The sequence below is a fragment of the Protopterus annectens genome, chromosome 5.part0, assembly GCF_019279795.1.
Source record: "Protopterus annectens isolate FY-2018-M chromosome 5.part0, PAN1.0, whole genome shotgun sequence".
In the NCBI taxonomy this organism is placed as follows: domain Eukaryota; kingdom Metazoa; phylum Chordata; order Ceratodontiformes; family Protopteridae; genus Protopterus; species Protopterus annectens.
Window position 1 is genome coordinate 686068662 of NC_056735.1, and position 12004 is coordinate 686080665.

Genomic DNA, 12004 nt, shown 5'->3' on the forward strand with positions numbered 1-12004 from the left:
TCTTGCCACCCCTATAGTGCCTTTTTTAGGCAAGGTTCAAAGGATAAAACCACCACCATAACAGATACAAGCATGCAAAATCTGAAGGTAATGCTACTCAATGCTAGAAGTCTAAATCTCAAAATGCACTCTCGAGGCACTCCTAAAAATGGAGAACATTGATATCTGTGCAGTAACTGAGACCTGGTTCAAGGTTCCAGAAAGCACCCCTGCAATACCAAGCTAAAACTCTTACCACACTTTTCGGCCACAAAACCAAGACTGAAACACTAAAGGTGGAGGAGTGCCCATATTCACCAAGGATATTCACACCTCCAGGCTAGTTGCCCAACACAATGCATCTGAAATTCTCCAGGTGCAACTAACACTAGGTAAGACTGCAATCCAAATTGTAGCTTGCTACAGATCCCCCACCATGTCCCAAGATTCTCACTACACCTTTCTAAACATGCTGGAAAATATTAAGATACAACAAAACACCCTAATACTGGGTGACTTCAACTACCCTGCCCCATTAACTGGCAAAATTACTCGGGTATCAACTCCTTTTCCCAACGGTTCTTGGAATTCATAAATTCCAATGCCATGGATCAACTAATCCATTGTGCCACCAGGGGCTCCAATATTCTAGACATGGTCATTACCAACATGGGAGACAGATGCTCCACACCAGTGGTCACCCCCTCATTGGTCAGGTCTGACCAAAAGCAAATCACCCTTGACATCCACATCCCACCCCCCAACCCCCAGTAAGGAAACCTCCTTAAAAAACTTCTCCAGAGCCAACTTCATGCTACTGAAGTCAGAAGTGACAAACTTCATGACACCCATGCAGACGGGATCTGAAAGTTCAACTGCAGAATCCTACACTAAGGCACTGTATGAGCACATCCACTCGTGCATGAATTGTGCCAACCCAAATAGAACCAAGATGCTCTTCTCCAAAACAAGGAAGCCAATCTGGTGGTCCCCTGCTATAAACAAACTATACAACAGAAGGAAGAAACTGTTGCAGAAAAGAGGAAAATCTCAGGATGCAAAAAACTCCCTCACCAGCCTCAGTAAGAAGCCGAGATTCCTCATAAAATCCTCAAATAAAATTGCCAAAGATTCCAAAGACAACCACAAGGCATTCTATAGTTATGTCAAGAATCTAAATGGCAATGCTCAGATCTGCTCTGAGCTATAACAGAATGGCATTAAATATACTGATCCCGAAGATATTGCCAATATCCTGGCAGACTGATTTAGTGCCAGCTCCCCCCCCACCCCCTAAAGGGCCCATCTCAATACCAAAAGACTGCCAAATTCCGGTAATCACAGCCACACAAGTAGAAACCACACTCTCCAAAGCTAAGAATACAGCATCCATGGGACCAGATGACATCCCAAGCTGTGTACTACATGGACTACAAAATGAACTGGCACCTCACCTAAGTGTCATGTTTAATAACAGCCTCACCTAAAGCTTCATGCCCACTGAGTGGCGCACAGCTACAGTTATCTCACTCCACAAGGGGAGGATCCACCTTGGATCCTGGGAACTACCATCCCATCAGTCTGACAAGCCTGACATGCAAGGGCATGGAATGCATTATCATGGAACTTATAAACAAAGACATTGGCAACCTTCAAACACTGGACCCCACCCAGTTTGGGTTTGTGAAAGGCCGATCTTGTCTCCTGAATTTGACTGACTTCTTCAAATCAGTCTCCAGAGCTGTGGATGAGGGTAAGGCAGTCCACACAGCCTATCTGGACCTTGCCAAGGCCTTCGACACCATCCCCCACTATGGAATCATAGATAAACTTACTAAGCTGGGCATAAATCCCTATGTCACTCGATGGGTTGCCAAGTGGCTTACTGACAGAACCCAGACTGTAAAAGTAGCCGACTCCAAATCAGGCTCCAGACAAGTGACCACTGGAGTACCTCAGGGTTCAGTCCTAGGATCACTCTTGTTTGGCATCTACTTCTCTGAAGTACAGGCCAACACTAAGGGACTCTGGCTAACAAAGTTTGCAGATGACTGCAAACTGGGAGCCATTATTGAATCCCCAAATGATGTGGATATTCTACAAAAGGGCCTTACAGAAACAGGTGCCTTGTGCCAGAGCCATGGGCTCAAGTTTAATGCCAAGAAATGTATAGTTACCCCCTTTGGAAAAAAACATGTACCCATAAATTACCACATAGGTGGAAGTACACTAAACATCGAAAGTGTGATGAGAGACTTAGGGACACAGGTGGACAGTGGTCTCACTTTCGATAACCACATTACCACAACAGTCAGGAAATCCTTCTATGTGGCACACCTCATCACTAAGGGCTTTTCATCCAGAAAAAAGGAGGTCATCGTCCCACTGTACTCATCCCTCAATAGACCCATTATAGAGTATAATGCCCCGTTTGGTATGTACCTCACAAGACATGTGCAACAGCTGGAAAGGCCACAGAAATACCTCACTAAAAGAATCACAGGCCTAAAGCAGATGCCATATGCTGACCGTCTAAAAAAACTCCAGCTATACTCTGTGGCATATCGTCTACACAGAGGCGATCTCTGCTTAACATACGAGGCCATGTCATACCCTGAGCCGTTGGACATGCTCCACTTAAAGAAATCCCTCAGAGCCACACGCTCCATGGATCTAAACCTTGTCATCACAATGAACAAAACATGCTGGAGGGATAGGTTCCTGACCCAGAGACTCCCCATACTCTGGAACAGACTGCCCATACATGTCAAGCAGAGCGCCTCCTTGGCCCTCTTCAAAAGGAACCTTGATGATTGGATGGGAGATAGGAAACTCACCCCGGGGATCATGTCAGTCGCCCTGCTAGACAGGGGTCCAGAGAAGTAAATATTGTGGGAAGAAATATCCAGGGAATTGTTATGGCTAGGCTAGGCTTGTACAGGCCCTAGGGCCAATAGCCTAGTACCAACCTATGAACCTAATACAAAACATATTACTCTGGCAATTTTATAAATACATATAGACAATATTTAAAACTCTGCTGGCCCATACCTCTCAAGTGTACCTCACTACGAGGAACATTCCTCATTCTGGGTCTTAACAAGTCCATATTCCTTGAAATTCCACACTGACCTGACCTGAGCCTGATCTGCAACGGCATGGAACGCATTATCATGGAACTTATAAACAAAGACATTGTCAACCTTCAAACACTGGACCCCACCCAGTTTGGGTTCGTGAAGGGACGATCCTGTCTCCTGCACCTGAGTGACTTCTTCATATCAGTCTCCAGAGCTGTGGATGAGGGTAAGGCGGTCCACACAGCCTATCTGGACCTCGCGAAGGCCTTTGACACCATCCCCCGCTCTGGAATCATAGATAAACTTACTAAGCTGGGCATAAATCCCTACATCACTCGATGGGTTGCCAACTGGCTTACTGACAGAACCCAGACTATAAAAGTAGGAGACTCCAAATCCAGCTCCAGACAAGTGACAAGTGGAGTACCTCAGGGTTCAGTCCTGGGACTGCTCTTGTTTGGCATCTATGTCTCTGAAGTACAGGCCAACACTAAGGGACTCTGGCTATCAAAGTTCGCAGATGACTGTAAACCGGGAGCCATTACTGAATCCCCAAATGATGTGGATATTCTGCAAAAGGGCCTTACAGAAACAGATGCTTGGTGCCAGAGCCATGGGCTCAAGCTTAATGCCAAGAAATATATAGTTATCCCCTTTGGGAAAAAATATGTACCCATGAATTACCACATAGGTGGCAGTACACTAAACACTGAAAGTGTGATTACGGACTTAAGGACACAGGTAGATAGTGGTCTCACCTTCGATAACCACATTGCCACAACAGTCAGGAAATCCTTCTATGTGGCACACCTCATCACTAAAAGCTTTTCATCCAGAAAAAAGGTGATCATTGTCCCACTGTACTCATCTCTCATTAGACCCATTATACAGTACAATGCCCCGTTTGGTATGTGCCTCACAAGACATCAGCAACAGCTAGAAAGGCCGCAGAAATACCTCACTAAAAGAATCACAGGCCTAAAGCAGATGCCCTATGCTGACCATCTAAAAAACTCAAGCTATACTCTGTGGCATATCAGCTACTCAGAGCTGATCTCTGCTTAACATACACGGTCATGTCAAACCCTGAGCTGCTGGACATGCACCACTTAAAGAAATCCCAATCCCTCAGAGCCACACGCTCCAGGGATCTAAACCTTATCATCAAAATGAACAAAACATGCTGGAGGGATAGGTTCCTGACCCAGAGACTCCCCATACTCTGTAACAGACTGTTCATACATGTCAAGCAGAGTGCTTCCTTTGCCCTCTTCAAAAGGAACCTTGACGATTGGATGGGAGATGGGAAATTCACCCTGGGATTCACGTTAGTCACCCTGCTAGACTGGGGTGCAGGGAAGTAAATATTGTGGGAAGAAATATCCAGGGAATTGTTATTTCTAGGCTTGTATAGGCCCTAGGGCCGATAGCCTAGTACCAACCTATGAAAGAATCTGTCAAATATTCAATGGTAGGTTTTTTAACTTATATCCATAATAAAAAGTACTGAATCATAATAATACATCAAAGTAACTTTTTATTTGACACTATCTACATCATGTATGATGAGGATGACTACTATTGTCTCATGTTTTACCTGTATAGAATTGTCTAGATGTATAGTAATATATTACAACATATTGTAGCAGTTTGTTCTTTCAACTTATTTCTAATGAAATCTTTATTGTATTGGATTATGCTGTATTTGTACTGTACTACAAGGGGAGCTTTTCTCCCCGGGCCTCTGCTAAAAACGGGTTCTGTAGACCCAGTCAGACCACCCCCGTAAACAAATGTCAAATAAAATAAATAAAAAGTAGCACATTTAGAAGATCACGTGACCTCCCCAATTGACGTAAGCTATTAGTAGGTGTTCCACATTATGAAAGGCAGTATTCCAGATTTGGAAATGAAAGGTTGAAAGTTAAGCTGATCCTGTTTTAGGGCCTTAGTACCTTAACATTGTTTGACCCTCATTTGTGCGCTAAGAGGTTGACGCGTGTGCTGCCAACCTTCCCATCGCCGATGATGGGCCCCGAGGCTCGGTAACTTTGTACCACTGCAACCACCTATCATACACACCTTCCAATTTGGCAATGTTTTTGGAGCGGAGCAGGTTTTGATAGGAGAAGGGTAAGGACCCAGTTAGAAGCCGAATTCCCTTCACCTATTATCATTAGCACCACGGTCAAAATAACTTCGCAACAGATAAGGCAGTTTCCAGCAACGTCTGTCAACAACGGTAGTTCGCTAATCCTACACACTAGCCTTCAATTTATAAGTGTATAGGGATGGATAATTTCAACTCTGTTCAGATTTTGCGAATCAACAGTACACCAGTTATCTCAAAACTTTTTAACAATATATCTTCGTTTCCGATAGAAAGCAACACACTTCGAAGGACGTATCACTTTGCCATGTCACACATTTGCAAGTAATTTAAGATCAATATGTAGAATATGCATTAAATCATTGCTATTTATTACTTCTCTACAATCAGACAGTACGCATGCAACTATACTTGTAGCATCAGTTTCAAACAAGACTAATGGAAGTGATGGCACTTACTGATACGACATTACAATATCAACAAAATGCTGACTTTCAGGAAAGCTAAATAAGCATCCAATTTTACGAAAAAAATCCAATGTAGTCTGAACATTCTCATCAGCTGATTCGAGATTGATCAACCCTAATGAGACGGAGACATCTGTTGGCAAAGAGGGAAAATACAAGTTTGAACAGACAAACTGCACTGCAGTATTGCTTGAAATGTGGCATTACTTTTAGCTGAATGTGTGGGTAATGGTGGTAGTAACTACCAGGGATGCAGCCCCCAAATTAAGCTCAGTAGATTGCTACCGTTTTGCTTTCTTTAGGCTACCCAGAATATGCTAACCGTACACATTTTAATAAAGTACAATACAAGTGCATTAATAGTAACGGACATGTCTGCAAATATGTATTGCAATTACAGTGCGGTCACCAAAGTGAAGTCAGTAAGATAGGTGAAGCTAAGTAAGCTTAAACAGCCCAGCACGCATTGATTATTTGGCTTTGTATTAGAACATTACCCCACCGCGATTCCCGCGCAGGAATGGGCATGGCCAAAATGATCGATAGGACGTGCCTATAACGTTGCATGTAAAACACAGCTGACTGACAAGTTATGCAGATTATTCAGTGACATGGTGAATATTCAATGTTAAGTTGTCTATCTCGCTTCGTTCTTGCTGGTTGGGATCGGCTCCGACTCGGCCATCTTCTATAGCTCGAGAGCTGTTTACTGGATCGAGGCTACCACTTATCCCATGATGCCTAAGCGCTAGCTATCCAGCTCTCGTTTGCCGCTTCAGCTGCAAGGTTCGTGGTACTGGCTCAGGCTAGTACATCTTTTTCTTCTACTACCTTTTCAGTCAGATTAGGGTTTTTTTCAGTTATTTATTGTATTTTTTTAGTAGTCGCTAACTAGTTTGAGATAGTTTAGTGTGTTTTGTGGACATTCCTAGAACTCGTTTTAGTTAGAGAGTTCTCCCCCTCCCTCCCTCTCACTTATCTGGTAGTTTTCTGTAGATTTTCTTCTTCTTTTTTGTTGTTAGGTAGCCGTTTTCGTTAGAGGCTTCCTAAATTAAAAAAAAATAAAAAAAATATAATAATATCTATGGTAGTATATTGTGCCTTTTTTGTTGCTTGTGTGATAGGGTATTAGTGTTATTTTACTGGTCCAGCCCTTTGTTTAAGCAGTCATTTAGCTGTATTTTATATATCAGTGGTATTTCTGATTGTGCATATGTCTTAAGAATCTAAAGTGTCAGGATTCAAGAAGTGTGACTCATGCTGTCAGAAAATGTCTCTGACAGATGGGCGCACATCTTGCGTCTATTGCTTAGGCACTGTGCACCTGCAGGACTCTTGTTCTATCTGCCATGCATTTAGCCCAAGAGTTCTGCGGGAGCGCAAAAATAAACTTATTCTGGGGGGTCTTCTTAAGCCCCAGGATTCACCAGCCAAGGCTCAGCAGGTGAAATCTCCTAAACCAGCCAAATCGTCCGCTCCCGGCTCGGAGCCGTCATTGGCCCAGGCCTTGTCTACTTCTTCTGTTCTGGCTGGAACCGAAGAGACTTGCTTCCTCGTCGGCTCCACCAGTACCTTCGGAGCTGTCAAGGACTCACAAGAGACCGAGGTCCCCTTCGCTAGAGTCCATTCATTCGGCTCCACGGTCTCCCCTACTGCAAAGTGACCGCAGTCATAGATCTTCCCACTCTTCTTGGTCCTCTAGGCTTTTGGACCATGATGTGGAGAGAGTGGTCAGTAGGTTGTTGAAAAGTCACAAGCACTGGCCAAAATGTTGTCCAGCCCTCCTCAACAGTTGTCGGCTCCTTCCGTTTCCATTGATGTTCCTCCTCCGACTCCATTGAGCTCGGAGCCGGAGTTTATTGAGGTTCGAGTCGTGGAACCGTCGGCTCCGATAATTTCTTCTTCAGATCTGTCGTCAGCTCCGATCCTCTCGATGGTGCCGTCCGTCGAGGGATTTGGGCGCCGGGACTCCCTCGTCGGCTCCGAGGGGGCGAGTGGCATCGGACCCTTGTCCGACCCCGTTCTCCTTCTCGGAGCGTCGGCGCAGGTGAGCTCAGCTCCTACATCGGCCTCGGAGACGTCTCCCTCGGTGCGGAGGAGGATTCTGGCTTCTTCGGAGCTGGAGCCTTCTCTGCATCGTGGCAGGGAAGCCTTCGATGTCATGAGGAGTGTGCTGGCCTCTGAGCCAGCTCCACCTTCAACCCCATTGGCTCCACCCCCTATAGTGCCTGCGCCAACCTCTGTCCCTCCTCTAGACCCCAAGCGTGAGGAGCCCCCTCGGAAGAAGAAGTGCAAGAGGAAGCACATTGACTCCCCCGAGTCTGTCACTTCGGATACGGATTTGGATGAGTCGGAAGGGTCCCCAAGATCCCCCTCTGAAGATGTTTCCTTTTCGGACATCCTAGAAATACTTAAGCAGAGGGGGAACTGGAATACCCTCGCCCCTAGCGAGGACGAATCTGTATTCTTGGATGCGTTCGGTTCCCGACCTTCCACCTCCTGGTTTTCTCTGCCCTTCGATCCACTAATGTCAGTGGTGGCTCGAAGGGCTTTGTCAGCCCCGGATTCAGTGGAACCAACCCTGAGGAGACCAGGCAAGTTTATTACTGCACCCCCTGACAAGCAGTTTCTTACTAACGGTGTCCCCGTGGATGCTATGGTGGTAGCAGCAGCCACTAAAAATGAGTTGGCGGAAACTTCTTCCTCTGTCCATCCCCCTAACAAGGAGTCCAGGACTATGGACAGATACGGGAAGTGAATGTTTGCTTCAGCGACCTATTCCATGAGGTCACTGAATTACTTATGCCATTTCACCTGGCTTCAGAGGGATCTCCTGAAAGAACTTGGAGATGCCCTTCAGGATCCATCAGCTGAAGGGGCCCAGGCTAAAGTGGCCTCTCAGCTAGTGACCCTCAACTCAGTAGTTAACTCTTCCATGAGGCTCATCTCTTATGCAGCCAATGGTGCGAGCAGAGCCGCAGGTACAGGCGGGCCCTTCGGAGGCATGCATGGATGCGGCTGTGTAATTTTCTGGAACCCTTCAGAGCGTCATTCACCAACACTCCCTTTGATGGCTCCTTTCTCTTTGGACCACAGGTGAAAGACACTCTCACTAGGTGTGAACAGGAAGGCAAGACTCTCTCTGCCATGGGAGTCCATTTTTCCACTCCTTTCAGACCATACCCCAAGGCTCAGAAGAGTTGGAAAATGTGGTTTCGGAAATCCCAGGGAACCTTGCCTGACACAAGCAGTGATTTTTCCTCCAGGGGCAGAGGAGGAAATAACAATAACAATAGATGCTGCCCTCATGGCAGAGGGGGTCCGCAGAATCAAGGCAGCAGGGAATCCTTCTCTGACAAGCCCTTTCAACATGCCTGAAGAGTTGCCTGACTGTCCCTCTCCGGAGGCAATTGGGGAAGACTTTCCTTGTACCCACAAGCCTGGCTAAACCTTACGCAAGACAAATGGGTGCATTCAATCATATCCGGAGGTTACAGAATCCCATTCTTTCAACCACCTTTACCATCACGCAAAGTCCCTCCTAGATATTCCACCCAATCTGAGGGATCAAGCAGTTATAGAAGTTTCAAAACTGCTAGAAAAAAAGAGTCATCCAGGAAGTCCCGGCAGACCAACATGGATCTGGAACTTACTCAAGGTTCTTTTTGGTACCAAAAAAGACAGGGGACTGGAGACCTATTTTGGATCTCAGCAGACTGAACAAGTCTGTCTGAAGAACAAATTTTCGGATGGTCACGCTACAGTCCATTCTACCCTTTCTGGGTCAGGACAATTGGATGTGCTCCATAGATCTCCAGGATGCATGCTATTACATCAAAATGGACAGACGCTCCAAGAGGTTCCTTCATTTCCAGCTGGGAGGCAGTCATTATCAGTTCAGAGCACTGCCCTTTGGTCTCACCACAGCCCCCAGGGTGTTCATCAAATGTATGGCAGTGGTCTCGGCTCACCTGAGGCATCGAAGATTCCAGGTGTTTCCATATCTAGACCACTGGCTCCTTACTGCTACTACCAGGCATCAACTCCTTCAAGCCAGGGACTATACAATTTCAATTTGCTCCCAACTAGGCATTACCATAAATTTCGAAAAATCTGCCTTGTTGCCCTGTCAATCTATTACTTATATAGGAGCAGACTTAGATACAAGGAGCATGTCCGCAAAGTTACCTTCGGACAGGGCCTCCATAATTCGCCAACAAGTTCAAATCATCATGCAATCCAAAAGGATACAAGTCAGGCATGTCCTTCAAACTCTGGGTTCTATGGCAGTGGCAATTCTTCTGATCCCTCTGGCCCACTTTCACATGAGAATCCTTCAGTGGCTTCTGTTCACACAATGGTCCTTTCAACAGCTTCCCATGTCTTACATGATCTTGATCACAGAAGCATGCAAAAGGCACCTTTCCTGGTGGATGGTCTCCCCTCTACTGACTCAGGGCCGACCCTTCATTCAGCCCCCTCCAGTTGCTACAGTGAACACAGACGCCTCCCTGATAGGGTTGGGGGGGCATTATCAGGGAAGGACAGTCCAAGGCACTTGGCAGACTCACGAGTACCATCTGCATATAAACGTCCTAGAAATGAGAGCCGTGCTCCTAGTGTTGCAAGCTCTTCAGGACTCTCTCCCTTCTGGGACCATTGCAGTTCAAACGGACATGTCAGTGGTGTGGTATATCAACAAGCAGGGTGGAACCAGGTCCTACCCCCTATGTCGAGAAGCGCTCAGACTCTGGCAGTGGGCGATTTCCTCCCAACAATTTCTGATTGCAACGCACATCTCTGGGACATCCAACATCACAGAGGACAGACTCAGCAGAGCTATTCTAATGCCTCACGAGTGGTCTCTGAATCAGGTAGTTGCGGACTTAATCTTCCGCCAATGGGGACAGCCTTGCTGCGACCTCTTTGCCACCACTTTCAACAGCAAATGCAGCAACTACTTCTCCCTTCTTCTGCTTCCTGGTCACTCTCCCAGAGCCGCTGTAGTCCACGATTAGCCTCAGGGGCCTCTTTATGCCTTCCCTCCATTTCCTCTGATACCGAAAATCATACAGAAAGCTATGTTGTTGGGTTGCAGAATGATCCTCATTGCTCCCTACTGGCTTCGACAAATATGGTTCCCATTTCTGCACTATTACCTTCTCGAGCAGCCTTGGACTCTGGATCCGATTCCAGACCTACTGATTCACCAGTCAGGCAGGCTGCATCAATCCCTGCAAACACTCCAGCTTACAGCTTGGTTGCTTCACTTCCAACCTTAGCCAGGCTTCCCAGCATTTCCCCAGCCATTCACGACATTCTTGTCTCCTCCCATAAGTCTACCACTAGAAGGACTTATGCTAGCAAATGGAAATGTTTTTCTTGTTGGGCAGAGGCTAGGAACTTAGATCCCTTCACAGCCCCGATCCATGAGATTTTGGAGTTCCTAACAGAACTCTTTCATTCGGGGTCCGCTTCTGCCACAATTAGGGTTCAATTAGCAGCCATTTCAAATTTTCATGTTGGATTGTCTAATACAAACATTATGTCTCATAAGCTATGTAAAGCCTTTCTAAGAGGGGCTACTCTCCTTAGACCCCCAGTGAGAGACCCCCCCCTCCTTTGGGACCTTAATTTGGTATTGTCTTCCTTGATTATGCCTCCTTTTGAACCGGCGACGTCTTGCTCCATTAAGTTCCTGTCTTGGAAAACTCTATTTCTGGTAGCTATTACTTCAGCCAGACGTGTTTCTGAACTTCAAGCACTATGCGTCCATCCTCCATACCTAGTATTTCATAAGAACATGGTTGCTCTGAGGACTAATCCCTCTTTCCTTCCAAAAGTCTGCTAAGAAAATAATTTAAATCAATCTATTGACCTACCTGTGTTTTTTTCCTAACCACACCAACAAGGCAGAATACAAGTTACATTTATTGGATGTTCATAGACAATTGAGGTTCTACCTGCATAGGACGAAGGACATAAGGAAGTCAGACCAACTATTCCTTTCCTATGCTTGTGGCAAACAAGGTCTTCCAGTTTCCTAAGTGAACTTATCCAGGTGGTTATCACACATCATTACCTTTGTCTATCAATTAAGGAACACAGAGTTGCCTATTAAACAGAAGGGTCATTCTACTAGGGCCTTAGCCACCTCTGTAGCCTTCCAGTATAGGTTGCCTATGGACTCTATCTGTGCTGCCGCTAGTTGGGCAAATCCTCATACCTTCATTTCTCATTACAAGTTGGATTTGGTCTCCAGGAGTAGAGCTAGTTTTTGGTTCCACTGTTCTGAAGAGTCTGTTCCAATGAGCCTCCCAGGATTGTAGGTGCTTGGGACGCTGTCCCAACCAGCAAGAACGAAGGCG

At 46.0% G+C, this 12004-nt stretch overlaps 1 protein-coding gene across 2 annotated transcripts in view; it reads right to left on the reverse strand.

Annotated features, from left to right (window-relative positions):
- Window positions 1–6133, reverse strand: part of TCEANC (transcription elongation factor A N-terminal and central domain containing) — a 100059-nt gene extending 93926 nt beyond the window's left edge. Inside the window, exon 1 of one of the 2 annotated variants that reach the window (XM_044072534.1) lies at window positions 5628–6133. The gene's annotated coding sequence lies outside the window, so the exon portion shown is untranslated. The remainder of the gene's footprint in view (window positions 1–5627) is intronic. The other variant, XM_044072533.1, reaches the window with a different exon arrangement.
- Window positions 6134–12004: the final 5871 nt, after the last annotated feature.